The 17,311-nt window shown below is 45.6% G+C and overlaps 1 protein-coding gene and 1 long non-coding RNA gene across 11 annotated transcripts in view; one reads left to right on the forward strand and one right to left on the reverse strand.

Moving 5' to 3' along the window:
- Positions 1-17,311, forward strand: part of pdzd2 (PDZ domain containing 2) — a 632,977-nt gene that overhangs the window by 373,113 nt on the left and 242,553 nt on the right. The gene's annotated exons all lie outside the window — the stretch shown is intronic.
- The window catches only part of LOC137370054 (uncharacterized), an 88,651-nt gene continuing 82,726 nt past the window's right edge, over positions 11,387-17,311 (reverse strand). For both annotated transcript variants that reach the window (XR_010975070.1, XR_010975069.1), the window contains exon 4: positions 11,387-11,875. This is a non-coding gene — a long non-coding RNA (uncharacterized lncRNA). The remainder of the gene's footprint in view (positions 11,876-17,311) is intronic.

Raw genomic sequence — 17,311 nt, forward strand, 5'->3', positions numbered from 1 at the left:
GCTTTGTCCTGGATGGTGTCGAGCTTCTTGAATGTTGTTGGAGCTGCACCCATCAAGGCAAGTGGAGAGTATTCCATCACAGTCCTGACTTGTGCCTTGTAGATAGATAGTGGACAGACTTTGGGGAGTCAGGAGGTGAGTTACTCGCCCCAGGATTCCTAGCCTCTGAACTGCTCTTGTAGCACAGTATTTATATGGCTACTCCAGTTCAGTTTCTGGTCAATGGTAACCCTCACGATGTTGATAGTGGGGGATTCAACGATCGTAATGCCATTGAATGTCAAAGGGAGACGGTTAGATTCTCTTGTTGGAGATGGTCATTGCCTGGCACTTGTGTGCGCAAATGTTACTTGCCACTTATCAGTCCAAGCCTGGATATTGTCCAAGTCTTGCTGCATTTCTGCACAGACTGCTTCAGTATCTGAGGATTCACGAATGGTGGTGAACATTGTGCAATCATCAGCGAACATCCCCACTTCTGACCTTATGATTGATGAAGCAGCTAAAGATGGTTGGGCCGAGGAAACTACCGATGATTGACTTCCAACAACAACAACCATCTTCATTTGCGTTAGGTATGACTGCAACCAGCGGAGAGTTTTCCCCCTGATTCCCATTGAATCCTGTTTTGCTAGGGCTCCTTGATGCCATAATCGGTCAAATGCTGCCTTGATCTCACCTCACCTCTTGAGTTCAGCTGTTTTATCCATGTTCGAACCAAGGCTATAATGAGGTCAGGAGCTGAGTGGCCCTGGCAGAACCCAAACTGAGCAGGTTATTGCTAAGCAAGTGCGGCTTGATAGCACTGTTGACGACACCTTCCATTATTGGTGCACACCATCACCGAGATTGAAAAGGACAGGACAGACTATGAGGCCAATCAAAAAATAGTGGTTTGGTGATGCTGAGTTTGGGGTTTAAAAGCCTATAGATTGTCTGGGAGGGAGGGAGGGAATACTGAGGGTAGTAAGGGGTAATACAGTTTTGAGGTTCTTAAAGAATAGGTAAAAAATGTTGTGAAGGTCATGATTTCAAAATAGAGAGTACATGGAGGTGAAAAAGTGCATAGGACAGGATATTTGGAGAGTCTGCAGAACAAGAGAGGATAGATCAAAGGAGATTGCATGTGTGCATAAGGACAGCTTAAATAATAAGCGAGTCTCTTTGCATGCTTTATGCAACTGTAGTTGACAAGTGCTGACATGAGAGGAAAACCAACACTTCATGTATTGGGAAAGTAAAAGGTTAACATTGTTGTACTGGGACCGACAATGAGCTATTTCCAAACAGTATGTGGGCAACCAGAATGCTGGGCAACCATCCAGTGTCTTAATACCACAGCATTAGTCAAACCTTCCTTTGCTGTAAAGTTCCTGTTGATTATAACCAGTAGCACCACATCAGCTAGAGAAATACAGACTACAGAAGTTTGTTTTCTGTCTGTGAAATGTAATACTGTTTCTAAGTCAGCTATAAAACAGTAGATTTCACTCTCTGCCCCCCACCCGCCCCCCAACACCCTGTCAAATTTTTAAGATACTCCTTTCAGGCAAAGAAGGGGAAAAGCTTTGAGGAAGGGGAAAAATAATCCCTTGTTTAATGACCAGACAAATAGGCAATTCTCAACAGAAAACAAATTCTTCTTCTTTGAGAAACTTCCGTCCTATCTCTAGTTAGAGTTCTTACAGGACCTTAAAGTCTTCTAAATGTAACATGTTATGCTCTTACCTCCCGACCAGGGATTGATTCCCACTGGGTTCAGGCAGGAGTTTGACATTGAACATGGAAATGAGGCCCTGATAAAATCTTTCTATAGAGCTTCTTGCAGTGCGTCATGAAGTCCTCCCACCCTGGATCCCTGCATGCTGCACTCATGCCCGGAGTTAAATTTGGGGTGTTGAATTTTAACCAAGGGAAATTTCTTAACAATCAACAAAAACATCAAGTGGAGGCTGAATTTTGTTTTACAAAAGTGTTGGAAACCTGCATTAATTTTTTTTTTGGTTAAGACTCTTCATCAGAACTGCTCAAAATTTTGATGATGGTTCTTGCTTCTAGAACACCCTGGGAGCTTAATTCGATGGCCTCTGAGAAGCGGCACTGGGATCGTGTGCAGCCAGTGCTAAGTCTTTTTTTCCAAAATGTACTTTATTCATAAAAATCTGTAAAAAATACATTCCCAAACAGTTTAAAACAGCATCAAGTCAAAAAATACAAACAGTGCAAAGGTGATCCGTTTCCTTCTATACAATCATGAGTTGTCTCACAACCCTTCCATTTCATGGTCATGCCAATTACATTTTTACATTTACAGCACACAAAATTTTCCCGATACAGTTCGAGGGGTTTCCCATGGATCCAGCCCCTCAGTTCAGCTTGGTGAGGGGACCTTACACTGTGGTCTTTCCCCATTGAGCCTTTGCTGCGGCTGCCCCAAGCTTTAGTGCATCCCTCAGCACGTAGTCCTGGACCTTGGAATGTGCCAGTCTGCAACATTCGGTGGTGGACAACTCTTTGCGCTGGAAGACCAGCAGGTTTCGGGCAGACCAAAGGGCGTCTTTCACCGAATTGATAGTCCTCCAGCAGCAGCTGATGTTTGTCTCAGTGTGCGTCCCTGGGAACAGCCCGTAGAGCACAGACTCCTGTGTTACAGAGCTGCTTGGGATGAACCTCGACAAAAACCACTGCATCTCTTTCCACACCTGCTTTGCAAAGACACATTCCAGGAGGAGGTGGTGTTGAGTGGCTGCAAACCTCACTAGGGGGCCCAAAATTGTGAGAGTCTAGCACCAATCAAAGTTAGCCTGAACTACTTTAAAGCCAGCCTGTACCATTTAATGGGGAAGTGCATTGTGGCTGGAGCAGGTGCTGGAAGTCATTTTAAAACTGATTCTGACCTGGGAAGAATGGCAGTATATGAGAGAAAGCAGGCTCCAAGATTTTCCAGCGCTGCACTGGAGGCCTTGGTCAAGGATGTGCAAAGGAGGAGAGAGGTCCAACATCCACAGGGGGTGAGGAAGCCCTCTAGGCAAACTCTGAGAGGCACTGGGACCAGATAGCTGTGGCAGTCAATGCTAGGAACCAAGCCTTGACGACCTGGATGCAATGCCACAATAAGTTCAATGACCTCACATGAGTGGTCAAGGTCGGTGAATGCATCTTCAACTGCACTCCCGTCAAGTGCACCACTAGCCTCAGACACTGCTCAGAGCACCATACCCTCATCACTCACCTACCAACAAGCTCTATCTTGGCATTGCATGCAGCCTTTCTAGCAGCCTTGTCAGTGCACCAAGCATTTCATTGTGCATACTCATCAGCCGCCTTCTGTAACCCACCCCATCAAAGTGCTCATCTGAGTCCTCTGAGGCAGAACTTGTGTGTGACCTTGCCCTCCAGGGAACTGGCACCTGCAGCTGTAACCCATTCTTCCCAGCATGGAAGTGGTAGTCAACTCCAGTAGGGCACTTGCAGACGCGACAATGTAGCATCTGATGGCCAGTGTCTCAGCTTCCATTGCAGCACAAGCAGAAGCCACTCGATATTTGAGTGCTGCAATGGAAGTTCAGACCGCTCTCATGCAAACTGTAACTGCTGTCACACTATGGCTGCAGATACCAGTGTTCAAAGGGACTTGCAGTGTGTCACAGCAGTCCAGCAATCTGTCCTCCAGCAATTTGCTAAGGCATTGCCGCGAGAGAGTGGCATTGACTCTGTGGATCACAAACCTGCTGTTCTCTCTCAGTCCTGCCACATCCGATCGTGAAAGGTGGTGGACAACTAAACAACAGACAGGAGGAGGAGGCTCCACAAATATCCCCATCCTCAACAACGGGGGAGCCCAGCACATAAGTGCAAAAGACAAGGCTGAAGCATTTACATCCATCTTCAGCCAGAAGTACTGAGTGGATGATCCATCTCTGCCTCCTCCTGAGGTCCCCAGCATCACCGATGCCAGGCTTCAGCCAACCCGATTCACTCCATATGATATCAAGAAACGCCTAAAGGCACTGGATACTGCAAAGGCTATGGGCCCTGACAATATTCTGGCAATAGTACTGAAGACCTGTGCTCCAGAATTAACCGCGTCCCTAGCCAAGAGGTTCCATACAGCTACAACCCTGGTATCTACCCGGCAATATGGAAAATTGCCCAGTTATGTCCTGTGCACAAAAAACAAGACAAATTCAACCTGTCCAATGACCGCCCTATCGGTCTACTCTTGATCATCAGTAAAGTGGTGGAAGGGGTCGTCGACAGTGCAATCAAGTGGCACTTGCTCAGCAATATCCTGCTCAGTGACGCTCAATTTGGATTCTGTCAGGGCCACTCAGCTCCTGATGTCATTACAACCTTGGTCCAAATTGGATAAGAGAGCTGATGCCCACCTGCCACAAATGAATAAACAAAGATGACAGCATTCATCCTCCCACCCCTGCCACTCCACCAGTGACTTTGCTGTTGCCTATCAGCCAGGCAGCCAGCCCAGACTGCTGCCGCCCATGCCCAGATGGTGCAGCCCAAAGCCAGGCCTTCTCAGCCCAGATCTGCGGGAGGTCATCCTCTAAGGCGATCTGCATTCTCTATTGAAATGCATGTTCAGCCATGAATGATTAAGAGGCAGCCTTAGCTGGAGCATTGAGCTCCAAAATGGCCACGCTGGCATCAAATCAGCATTTCATGCTGATTGACATCATAATATCCTTGCTCTGCATACTTCCAGTGTGTGCGTTAACGACATCACCAATATGGTGTCTGGCACTACTTGCACCAGTGTGCACATCCAAATTTGGTGCTGCCTATCATGCTGTTTGAGATGCTAGCTGACCTGCCATGCAATTCTAGCATTTTTGCTTTCAATAGAAAAGTAAGGTTTTTGAGTACAGATGTGGAGTTAGCTGGCGAGTCACTTTGTTTTTCAGTTCAGAGAAATTGGAAAGTATCCAGCCTCTGGCTTGAGATTGGAATTTTCCAGCCCTGACTCATTTATATTACAGTTAAAGCACTTCACCGAAATTGTGCTGCTTGAAGAAGGCAGGTACTGAGCTCTGAGTGACCATTACCACCTGCTGCTGTTTAAATATAATAAATATAAATGCTGTTGGTTCACGATTTGGAGTTAACTGTCGGTTGCTGAAATTTTTTTGCAAGGTTCTGCCCCATAGCCTCAATGTTCCTGTCAGCTTATAAGGGGTTGACACTCAAGGAAATGCAGCATTTTTGACTTTTCATTAACCAGCAGAGATGAAATAATGGGTGGTGGTTATGGTAATTTGAAGTGTTAATTAGGTATCCAAAGAAATACTGGACAGCCATAAAATGGTTTATCTCTGAGTTTTGGTAGCTTAAAGACTTTCGGAAAGACCTTGCAGTCAGTTAACTAATTATCATTGAGAAGCTTTTCTTGCCATCTTTGTTTTCAGACAATGTGGAAGGAATAGCCATCGAGAGATAATTAAATCAGGATAGGTATTTATGCACACATGTAGGGCTGAATTTTATTCAGGCGCCGTGCTGTGCGGCGGCGCCCTTTCAACTCAGCGCAGCGCCCACATTTAGCAGCCGTCGCAGAGCCCCCACGCGTATTATGCACGAGGGCTCATTAGCATCATTGCGCCGAGCCTCCCCCTTGATATTAAGTGGGGAGAGGTGGGACATTCGGCGCAGTGAGGAACCCTTTGCCAGTTGTACAGCAGGTGCTGGGACCCTATTTTAAGCGTCCCAGCACCTGTTTCCTGACAGCTGTCAAAGAATACTTACTTGACTACTGAAGAGTGGGGATGCTGTCAATCTGGCAGCAAAGCAGAAAGTGCTGCAGAAATCCAGCAGGTCAGGCAGCATCTGTGGAGAGAGAAGCAGAGTTAACTTGTCCAAGTTCACAGACCTGAAAGTTAACTCTGCTTCTCTCTTCACAGTTGCTGCCTGACCTGCTGAGTGACCCTAGCACTTTCTGCTTTGCTGCCATATACTTACCCTGCTGTGTCCCGGTGTCCTGTGCAGTTGAGATCCTGCTGTGTCCCGGTGTCCTGTGCAGTTGAGATCCTCTTCTCCCACTCAAGTGTAACATTCCTTCTTGTAGGCGTGCTGCACCTGGGTGAATTATCTTAAATTTGCAAATTCCAGGATGTGAGACTTAAATAGACCACAAAAGATATTACAGAGGTTTACAGAGAACACACTGACACAAATGGGAATGCGTGGGTGTCACAGCAATGTAAATACATCTTTTACTAAATGTTCCTCACCAACATGTGTATCCTTTTTTCTGTGCGAATGATGTGTGCCAGCATGTAATGCCAATGTCACATCCTTTTGCACCGTTGGCATTTCAGAAGAGCCAATGTATGTAATAACATCATTGCCATGCCACCATTACACATGAGCATCTCCATGGATACAGTGACATGGACATTGGCTCAGTTAGCTGCTGCCTCTAATGGTTTACACAGGGATGCTGCAGATATGGACTAGTGCACAGCAGGTGAGCGAGGGTGATGTGTGGTTTGCAGAGCTCATGTCAGTTCCTATAGAGCAAACAGCCTTTGTCTGATAAGCTACTTCCGTACATCCCTACCTCACTGTTATCCCTGCGTGCAGAGCCTTGGTGCCATCTGCCCTCCCATGCGCTTTTCATGTTACAGGTCCTCAGTGTTCTCATAGTCTGAGGAGGAATCCTGTTGGTCTCTCCTCATCATGCCAGGCCTGGCCCCTATTGGGTGCATCGTTGTGCAGAGCAGCAAAGAAAGGAGCTGGCCTTTTCGGCCCGTAGTACAGGGCATCACCCTATCCATCCAGGCATTGGAGGCGCTCTTTCAGCATGCCGATCTCCTGCTCAATGGTGGCTCATGTAGCTCAATGGGTGACGTTGTATCTCTCCTCTGCAGCAGTGGTGGAGTCTCTCACTGGTGTTGGGAGCCATGTCTGCAAAGGATAGTCCTTATCTCCAAGAAGCCACCCTCCATCTGAGCCAGTTCAGTGAACAGCGGTGGCAGCAGGGACTGGCGCAAGACCCAGGTGTCGTGGCAGCTGCCTGAGAAGCAGGCACACATTCGCTGCAAGCATCTGCAGTGATCACATACCAGCTCCACCTAGATTGAGAGGGCTCCTTTAATGGTGCCGTCTGCAGGTGGTAGCCTGGCAGTAGGCCTGAGGGCCACATGAGTGCAGTTTATTAAAGCCTATGGTTCTCCGACAATGGTGCCAGAACCACTGGCCCTCTGGGCCGGGCTGTGAGAGTCCGTCCTGAAGTGGACATCCTCCCTGGCCCTCCGGTGCAAGGCATTGGTGACCTCCCTGATGCAGCGGTGCACTGCTGACTGTGTGACCCCACAAAGATCTCTGTTGGGCCCCTAAAAGGCTGCAGAAGCATCAGGCTTGAGAACCGCTGCCACTATGAGGAACAAAGGCACGGGATGTCCATCGGAGCCCATGGGCTTCAGGTCATCCTTGAGCAGGGCACAGAGACGTGTCATCACCCTCTCTATATGCGCAATCTCCTCTGACACTGGTGCTCTGACATCCGAAAGCATGTCATGTGGGGCCTGTAGATGCATGGCAACTGTAATGGCGGGCTCCCCTTGGGGGCTGCTGCTCACAACCGGGGGCCTCTACGTGGATCCCACCTGCCTGTTGGTATTGCCTCTGGCGCAGAGGATCCCACAATGTAGGATGAGCCATACCTATTTCCATGTGATAAATAAAGTTGAACCCTGCATGTATTCGAAGGGTTCTAACAGGGCATGGATTGGTGTTGACGGGTACATCAGCTGCTTTCCTGGATCAACTATGTGGTGTGCCATGGCATCGCCCATCTTGGCCAATGCTCAGAGTGGCACAGCATGACCACATCAAGATCCTACCAGCTGAATCGATTGCTCCCACCATCCATAAAACCTTAATGCTCCTGCACTTTCTGCCACCCTCTCCACACACAGGGTGCCTAGTGTGTCATTGCCCCCTCACAAACACAGACCGTACACTGTTAACGGAGGGATGGTACACGGTACCTCCCTTCATGCCAGCACAGCTTTCCCTCCAGTAATCCCAGACCCCCTTCCTTTCAGAATGTAGAGCGAGACCCCTGCGTATCCCCCCTCCCTCCTCCCTTCCAGAATGCAGAGTTAGACCCCGGCACGTGACGGCCGTCCATTCAACGAAAAATCCGGCAGTGTTGGTGGAGAGGCGGCAGGCAGCATAATCAGCATAGGTAAGTAATCATTACCATATGTTGATTGTGGTGCCGCCGCCATGCAGCTGGAGGGCCGCACCAAGGTCCCGCTGCCGCCGGCAATATGTGGCAGGCCCCTCTCGACGTCATGGGTTGAGGCGGGCCTCTCCCTCAACATTTTACCGGCCCCCGCGCCACGACCCATGGCATCGAGGGGCAGGTAAAATTCAGCCCATAAATTTAGGTATGAGAGAATGTTCTCACTCACACAGTCATCAGACTGGGTGTGCAAATGCAGGCTTCTCGGTTTGTGTTTATCTAACTTAGAAGTGAGTTTTCACCTCAGATTGCCAAAGAATTTACGTTTTTGTTGTTTTCATGCAACATTAGCAGATGTTACTGTGAAAATGTTATTCAGTTAGGTCACGTACTTCCTGTAAAATAAACCAACTTACTGGTGTTCAATTGTGCCTCATTTTGCTAGAATGCTATTCAGTCCTGTAGAGGCAGGTGAACACGTGGGAAATCATGTTCAAGATTACAGTAACCAGCACGTATAACAAACCGCATTTACCATCGCTGAATCCCCCACTATCAGCAACCTGGGGGTTATCATTGACCAGAAATTAAACTGGAGCAGCCACATAAATACAGTGGCTGCAAGAGCAGATCAGAGACTGGGAATTCTGCGGTGAGTAACTCGCCTCCTGACTCCCCAAAGTGTGTCCACCATCGACAAGGCACAGGTCAGGAGTGTAATGGAATACACACCACTTGCCTGGATGAGTGCAGCTCCAACAACACTCAGGGAGCTCGACACCATCCAGGACAAAGCACCTCATTCACCACCTTAAACATTCACTCCCTCTACCACCGATGCACAGTGGCAGCAATGTATACCATATACAAAATGCACTGTAGCACCTCACCAAGGCTCTTTCGACAGCACTTTCCAAACCCACGACCTCTTCCACCTAGAAGGACAAGGGCAGCAGATACATGGGAACACTACCACCTGCAAATTCCCCTCCAAGTCACACACCATCCTGACTTGGAAATATACTGTAATTCCTTCACTGTCGCTGGATCGAAATCCTGGAACTCACTCTCTAACAGCACTGTGGATGTACCTACACCAGATGGATTGCAGAGGTTCAAGAAGGCGGCTCATCATCACCTTCTCAAGGGCAATTAGGGATAGGCAACAAATGCTGGCCTAGCAGTGATGCCCACATCCCATGAAAGAATTAAAAAAAGGTTACAATTCTCAGGTTAGTCCATTGTTTAATTAAAGATTGGGCAGTTAAGGTGCACTTTGGACCATAGGGGCACAAAGTCAACTTCCAGGAGTGACTGGTAGTGCTGAACTGGGGAAAATATCCAGTGCAAAACCTGCAAAAATTTAACAATGACACCTCTTTTATTTTTGATGGCTTGTGAAGACCAAGCTGTATCTTAGAAAGTGTGTCTGCTGAAGCTGGCACCTCATAGCATCCTGTGTCACCCTCACCACCTTTCCTAGGGTCGGGAAACTCGGCAATGAGAGGGAAGTGGGAGTTGCAGTTTTCACAGGTAAGTGCTTTTTGTGGGCTAGGGGGAGTAGGAGTGCTCCCTCAACCCCTCGGCCTCTCTCAGCCCTCCCAGCCTCGATCACAGGAACCTTACTACTTCGTTCACATGTCTTTCCCCCAGCCCTGATCACGGTCTCTCCCTGAACCCCCCCACCCCAATTGCAGGCTTCCACCTCTCTTGATCACAGTGCTGCCCAACCCTCAATTGCCAGGAACTGTTCCCAAGGGTTCCAGGCCGTAGCCTCCTGCTGGTGGTGTTCTCTGCTTCTTGCCAGACAGGCTATCTATTTGGCTAGCTACCAGGCAGGAAAAGGAGCTAAAAAATGTTAGTGAGGTCCAGACGGTAAGACCGCTGCATCCCCGGCTTTGCTGGGTTTTTCGTCCATTTTTGATCTCCCCCCTGCCCGCTCCTCCTCCAGCTAACTAAACTGTTATATATCTAAGCACTAATCCCTAGAACCTCTGAACAATGTCATATCACTGGTTCTGTAATATGTTAAATAAATTGTGTATTATGGGCTGTTTCACTTCAGCTGAGTGACTAGAAAGGTAAAAGAGGGGTAAAAGAATTTAAGTGCCAGAAATTATAAATGAAAATGTGACATGCTGGAAATACACAGCAGTTTAATCAACATCTGAAACTCCTCTTCAGAATTGTTGTGAAAACTCTCAACTAAAATGTGAAAATGTTTGTCTCTTTAAGATCTCTGTGGTATTCTATAGAGTAGCCTCTGATTCTGTTTTTGTACATTTCTATTCTGTTTTGTACATTTTTCCGTATCTGATTATTCCTAGACTGCTTTGTCGAGTACCATGAAGCTCTTAGAGAGTCAAGCTATGCAAATCTAATTAAAGGGTTATAAAATCTTGGGAACATTTATGTTTCCTTCACCCACCTCCTCTCTCTGTGCACCCCGACTCAACACTGCGACCACCACCCCCCCAAACATTTTATCTCTCTCTATGTCTGCATGCAGATAAAATTACATGTTCATGGCAACTCAGAAGTACTTTACATCTGTTTTAATGCTTCACTGGAAGCATTTTGTATTTGTTGCTGGTAGTTTGGCTTATTTCACTTTTCTGAGAGCACATTCCCCTTCTAGAGTTGTATAGTGGGAACATAATGCCCAAACAGGATTCTATACAGCCCTGTTTAGTTCGCCAGCCTGTGGTGCATATTGGCACTGCCTCACTTTCTGGCTACACTCACCACTAGGTATCATACTTTCAAACACTACTGCTCTCCACTTTATCCTGTGATAGTTCTTGAATTTTGGCTCTTCTCTTTTGCAGCAGTTCCTCTCTTACCTGCCATTCTCTCCATTTGAAGTTCATTTTCTAATTCATCTGTTCCCCTTTTCTACCAAGTTTCTTTTTGGGTGAATTTTGTTCTTCCTGTTGTGTCACTTCTCCAATCCTGAAATCCCAGTCGATTTAGCCTGTGAATTGTGGGATTTTGGAATTATTAAATTGGCCGGAATCCTGGAATAAAAGATTCTGGGATGGCAAACTTGACTGGTCACAAATGTAGTCAAATAAAGTACTTCCAGCTTCTCTAACTGGAGTCGAAAGGGAAAAAAAAACTTCTAAAAATTCCAGAAATATACACTCCAGAAAGTAAACTGAGTCGGTTTTCAATAGTGATTTTATTGCAGAATAAATTACCTTGAATATCTCCTCCAGAACAGAATCCTATCAGAGTCAGATCTTGTCACCTCAATTGTATGACATTTTTTGAAGCTAATTGTTCATCTCAATAACAACCATCTGTTACCATTTACTGTTTACGTATTATTAGTGACTTTGTAAAAGCAACATGTCGCTATAAATCTGCGAGAGGCTCAACAGGTTTTAAAATTCAGCTTAGGGCATAATGTAGCTCCAGGTTGCCATGGAAACTGCCATTGAATGAGAACGTGTATGAATATTGGTCTTTTGTTCCTGACATGTAAAAGCTGAAAAAGTGGATTGTTCGCATTGTGTCCTATGACAGCTCGTTTGAATTAACGCCGTGACTGGCTCATTCTCTTTTTCACCAGAGTGGACAAGGTTACGGTGGGTATTTTTCAGGCTTCTGTTCTTTGAAGTGTGCCTTCCTCTTCTGAGTGGCTTCTGTTTAGCAAACATTCCCTTCCTGTTGTGGTACAGAGAGGGTTTTATTTAACATTTTATATCACTGTAATATATTGTAACCAATTTGGCAGTAAAGAGTTTCTAGTGTTAACCAGTTCATGTTCTCAATGGGAAACAAAACCTTATTTTTTTCTCCACCTTCCTTTCAAAAAGTACTAGTTGGCTCCCAGATGGGGCAGACATCTGTCTGGAAATGATAAAGCTGCTGCTGACAGTTAGGCAAGGTGTAATCATTCTAAGTGATTGGCTGGCCAGAAACGTCTCTTGAATACAGAGCAGCAAACAATCTCCGAAGCAATTAAAGTAGTTTAAGGATTAAAGCAGCCACTTGTAGGTCAAGGAAGTTACAGAGAATAAAATATAGCAGTTAACATGGTTGTCATTGTACCAAGGAAACTGGTTACTTTTATTCTTTGTACTGCAAAGCTTGAAAGTAGGGGCACATACTTGGAGAGAGATTTGAATGAGACATTAAGCAGAGTTTATGTTGTTTTGACTTTTGGGTTGCCATTTCTTTATTCTGGTGTTAATCACTAACGTTTTTGTTGAGTCTACAATGGCAGAAAGGGTCTTTCGCAGAATGTTGCAGTATACCAAACCCAATGGTTGGGAGGGCATAATGTAGCTCCAGGTTGCCATGGAAACTGCTGCTGAATGAGAAGCTGCATGGATGTAGGTCTGTGGCATAATTCCAAGCAAAATATTAACTTAAAAAGCATTATCACCTGAGTAGGCCATTCAGCAATTTGAGCCTGTTCTGCCATTCAGTTACATCATGGCTTATCTGTACCTCAACTCCATTTACCTGCCGTTGTAGCATAATTCTTTGATACCCTTATTTAACAAAAATCCAGTGATCCCAGTCTTGAAAATGTCACTTGACCCAGCATCCATAGACTTTGAAGGAGGGAGTTCCAGATTTCCACTACTTAAGAGACTGCCCTTGAGGGTCATGTGTGAAGTGCTATATTGAGGAGGGGGGGTGGGGGAAGTGAGCTGTAAACAATACAGTTATATCACAAAGTGTTGCAGTCCAGGGCTATTGTGTCAATACAGAATGTTAGCATTTTGACTTTGTTAAGGCTACTGTGCTCCATAAAGAGCAGTATTTACTATGAAATATGACTGCAGAAGAATGCTCTCAAATGTTTTAGTCAGACAATCAGGCACACATTTTCTATTAAAAGCATTTATGCTACTCACATGTTGCTAATGATTTATTTTTATGCTCTCGGATGTAGACCATTCTTGTTCTCATCTGCTGGAGTGTTTTTGGGTGAAATTTGAGGATAGAATCAGTAAGATTAGACACTGACAAAAGCATATATCTCTATGGACTGCAGATCCATTGAAACAAAAGTATGGGGATGAAATTTGGCTGATCTGGAGCTGCAAAGGAATGTTTCTGGCCTGAAATTTGTGGCAGGACCAAGAGTCACCAAAATCAAAGCAAAATACTGTGGATGCTGGAAATCTGAAATAAAAACAAAGTGCTGGAAATACTCAGCAGGTTTGGCAGCATCTGGTGGAGAGAGAGAAACAGAGTTAACGTTTCAGGTCAATGACCTTTCGTTAGAACTGGCAAAGGTTAGAAATGTAATAGGTTTTGAGCAAGTGAAAGGAAGGAGGGAGGAAAAAACAATGGAGAAGGTGTGTGATAGGGAAGAGGGCAGGAGAGATTAAATGACAAAGATGTCATGGAATAAAAGGCAAGGGAAGTGCTCATAGTTGTAGTAAGACAGAGCTTTGTATTTCCAGCACTTTCTGTTTTTATCCCAGATTTATCGAGTTTGTTTTCCACTCAGAAATTCTAGGCACACAATACTCCTGCCCGCAAATCGGCAGGAATATCATAATGCCATGCAAAAGAGGGTAATATGTCATATGACGTATTTACCTCCATTTACACCCGAGCAAAGCCGGACACGAGGAATGCCTGCGAGACATTGCGAAGGCCCTGGGAGGGAGGATTTAAAATATCAATCGATGGGCAATTGATTGCAGTAGAGAAACTGTCAAATTTTTGATTCTTTAAAAATGTCAAACAGCACAGTGCCACTGACGTTAACAAGGTGACATAATGGAGTTCCTCTCTCCAACTGAGACAGGCCTGCCTGCAATATGCAAATGCCCCTGATCCACCCAGAACTGCCCCTAAAAGGCGTTCCCTGGAATTTCAGCCTTAGCTTTTTCATCTTTATCTGTCTTTCCAATTTGTGTTCCTTTCCTCTCCTTTTCTTGCGAAGATGCTGATACTTGCTGGGATGCATTGGTTTCATGAATTCCTGCAGCCCTCCAGCACCTTGGCCATGTGACTATTCTTCATGTGTGAACTTAAGTACTGAATGTCAGTAGAGTTTTGACCATCAAGAATATCACAACTGAATCTGGAATGTTCCCCCTGCCACCACCCCCCCACCGCCCCAAGAGCTATTGAGGCAAGGCCACCTGCAAGTTTCAAAACTGTGGTTGATAAATTGTTGTGTAAGGGTATTAGGAGTTACAGAACCAAGGTGGGTGGATGGAGTTAGGACATAGCTCAGCCATGATCTATTTGAATGGTGGAACAAGCTTAAGGAGCTGAATGGCCTACTCCTGTTCCTATAAACTCAATTCTTTCTACAAACACACTTTCCATCAGCCACATCAGTGAATAGTGAGCAGTTGATTTTATTTGCCTCTCTAGTCCAGGGATTTTTTTTTTTAAGTGCAGTAAAACTCAAAGAAAAAAGTCTAATTGCTTTCACAAAAAAGTGCCAGCAAATAAGTGAATTTCTACTCGAATTTAGGCTGAAATAAGGTGGCCCAGGGAAGAGAATGGGCTGCAGATGAGTTGTATCTGCTCCCTGTTCTTTTGCCACTTACAGCATTTTGCCACCAGAAGTGACAGCGGACGTTGTATATTTCAACCCATACTTGAGTGGGGTATTCAGATTAGAAATTAATAATAGGAAAAATGACATGATACAGGGTGTGGCTCTCACAAGGAACAAAGGCATGTGACCTGTGATGTCATAGAACGATACTGCACTGAAACAGGCCCTTCGGCCCACCGAGTCTGTGCCGACCAACAACCACCCATTTATACTAATCCTACATTAATCCCATATTCCCTACCACATCCCCACTTCCCTCAATTCTCCTACCACCTACCTGCATGAGGGGCAATCTACCATGGCCAATTTACCTATCAACCTGCAAGTCTTTGGCTGTGGGAGGAAACCAGAGCACACGACGGAAACCCACGCGGTCACAGGCAGAACTTGCAAACTCCGCACAGGCAGTACCCGAACTGAACCCGGGTCGCTGGAGCTCTGAGGCTGCGGCGCTAACCACTGTGCCACTGTGCCACCCCTAAAATGCAATTAGTTAGAAGTTGGATTTGAACTCATGCCTGCAAAGGAAACTGCCACCTGAAAGCAGTGTTTTAGATCTCTTGGCCATCCTGACTACCCCGAAGTCCTGTCCTGTGTTGTGCACTCTGAGAGCCTGACCCTGCTGCAACCATTAGTTGTGGAATCGCCCCTGATAATAGTCATAGAATCTTACAGCACAGAAGGAGACCTGTGTGAGTTTTTTCAAAGCGCGACCCAATTTAATCTTACACCTCAGCTTTTTCCCCATAACCTTGCAAATTAGTCCTCTTTGAATACATGTGCAGTTGCCTTTTAAAAGTTCCTGTAGAATCTGTCACCATCACTCTTTCAGGTAGTGCATTCCAGATCTCAGTACCAATTGTCTGATGAAATTCCTTCTCATTTCTCCTCTACTTCTTGTACCAATTATTTTAAATCTATGGCCTCTGGTTATCGATCCACCTGCCAGATGAAATAGATTCTCCATGCTTGCTCTATCAAAGCCCTCATTGTTTTGAATGTCTTTATTAGGCCTTTGCTTAACCTTAACAGAACAATCCCAGCTTCTTGGAGCTCTCCACATAACTGAACTCCCTCAGCCCTGGTATTTTTGTTTTTATCCTGGTAAACATCCTATGTACCTTCTTCAGGACCTTGCCATCGTTCCTAAAGTGTGATGCCCAGAATTGTAAACAATACTTCAGCTGTGGTCTAATCAGAGATTTGTAACGGTTTAGCGTGACTTCTTTGTTTATTTATTCAATGCCGAAATTTACAAACTAAATACTCCATACACTTTCTTAACCACTTATCAACTTACCCTGTCACCTTCAAATATTTGTAAATATGCACCCTGCCTCTCCATGTTGTTTCTCCCAAAGTGCATCACTTCACACTTACCCACTTTAAATTGCATCTGCCATCTGTCTGCCCATTTCACCAGTCTGTCCTTCTCAAATCTGCGACTAACGTGCTGACTATTTGCTGATCTTAGCCAGTGGGCAATTCAAGAATGGAAACTGGGTGTATCGATCTTGGCTTGACTTGTATTTTATAGAGTGTCTTTCACATGCACAGGACAGCCAAAGTGCATCATAACCAATTAAATACTTTTGAAGTGTAGGCACTGTTGTAATGTAGGAAGTGCAGCAGCCAAATTGCCCACAGCAAGCTCCCAGAACAGCAATGTGGTAATGACCAGATAATCTATTTTTGTGATGTTGATTGAGGGATAAATATTGGCCAGGATACTGGGGATAACTCCCCTGCTCTTCTTTGAAATAGTGCCATGGGATCTTGTCCATCCACCTGAGAGGGGAGACATGGCCTGGGTCATCCGAATGACGGCACTTCGAGCAGTGCAACACCCTCTAAGTACGGCACTGGAGTGTCAGCCTTGATTTTTGTGCTCCAGGGCCGAGATTTTTTGGAAGTGGCAGGGATCCCACCGCCAGAGCCGCAAGATGGGAGGGCAGCCCCCATCGGCGGGCAGCGGCACCCAGGGCCACATCTTGTGGGCAGCAGTCAATTAAGTGGCTGCCGCCAGGCTGCTGTCCAATTAAGGAGGGTGGCCCACCCCCAAGAGCTGCCAGTCCCATCAGAGGGCCAGTAGCTTATGCGCCCCTGAGGATTTTGTTTTCAGTTAGGTGATCCTAAATGCATTTGCTTAAATTTAGTGGAAGATAGAGCCACCACCAAGTAGCTTAAGTTTCAAATGAAACAGTGAAGGAGCAAAAGGCAAAGGTAACAAGAGTCTAATGTTTGGATTGTTGTTTCCTTACCCCATCTGTGCTGTACACAGAGTGAAGATATGCCAGATCTAAAGAGCCATGTCTTGCTAAATAAACACCTTAAATATCTAAAATCTATAAAATGAAAACACTGTGTAAAATATATGGCAAAAAGAGTTCAAGATTTAAAACTAAAGAACAGGAAATCCCTATATTACCTCAATCTGTTTCTTGTTAATTTACCAGACATGATAAAAGGAGACGAGCAATATCCTTTCCACGGTCACAGAGAGAGCAACACTCAGTGAAGTGTTTCTTTTTAGTTTTCTCCCTTTTCCACTGCTGACTCCT

Source organism: Heterodontus francisci, chromosome 1, assembly GCF_036365525.1.
Source record: "Heterodontus francisci isolate sHetFra1 chromosome 1, sHetFra1.hap1, whole genome shotgun sequence".
NCBI lineage: Eukaryota > Metazoa > Chordata > Chondrichthyes > Heterodontiformes > Heterodontidae > Heterodontus > Heterodontus francisci.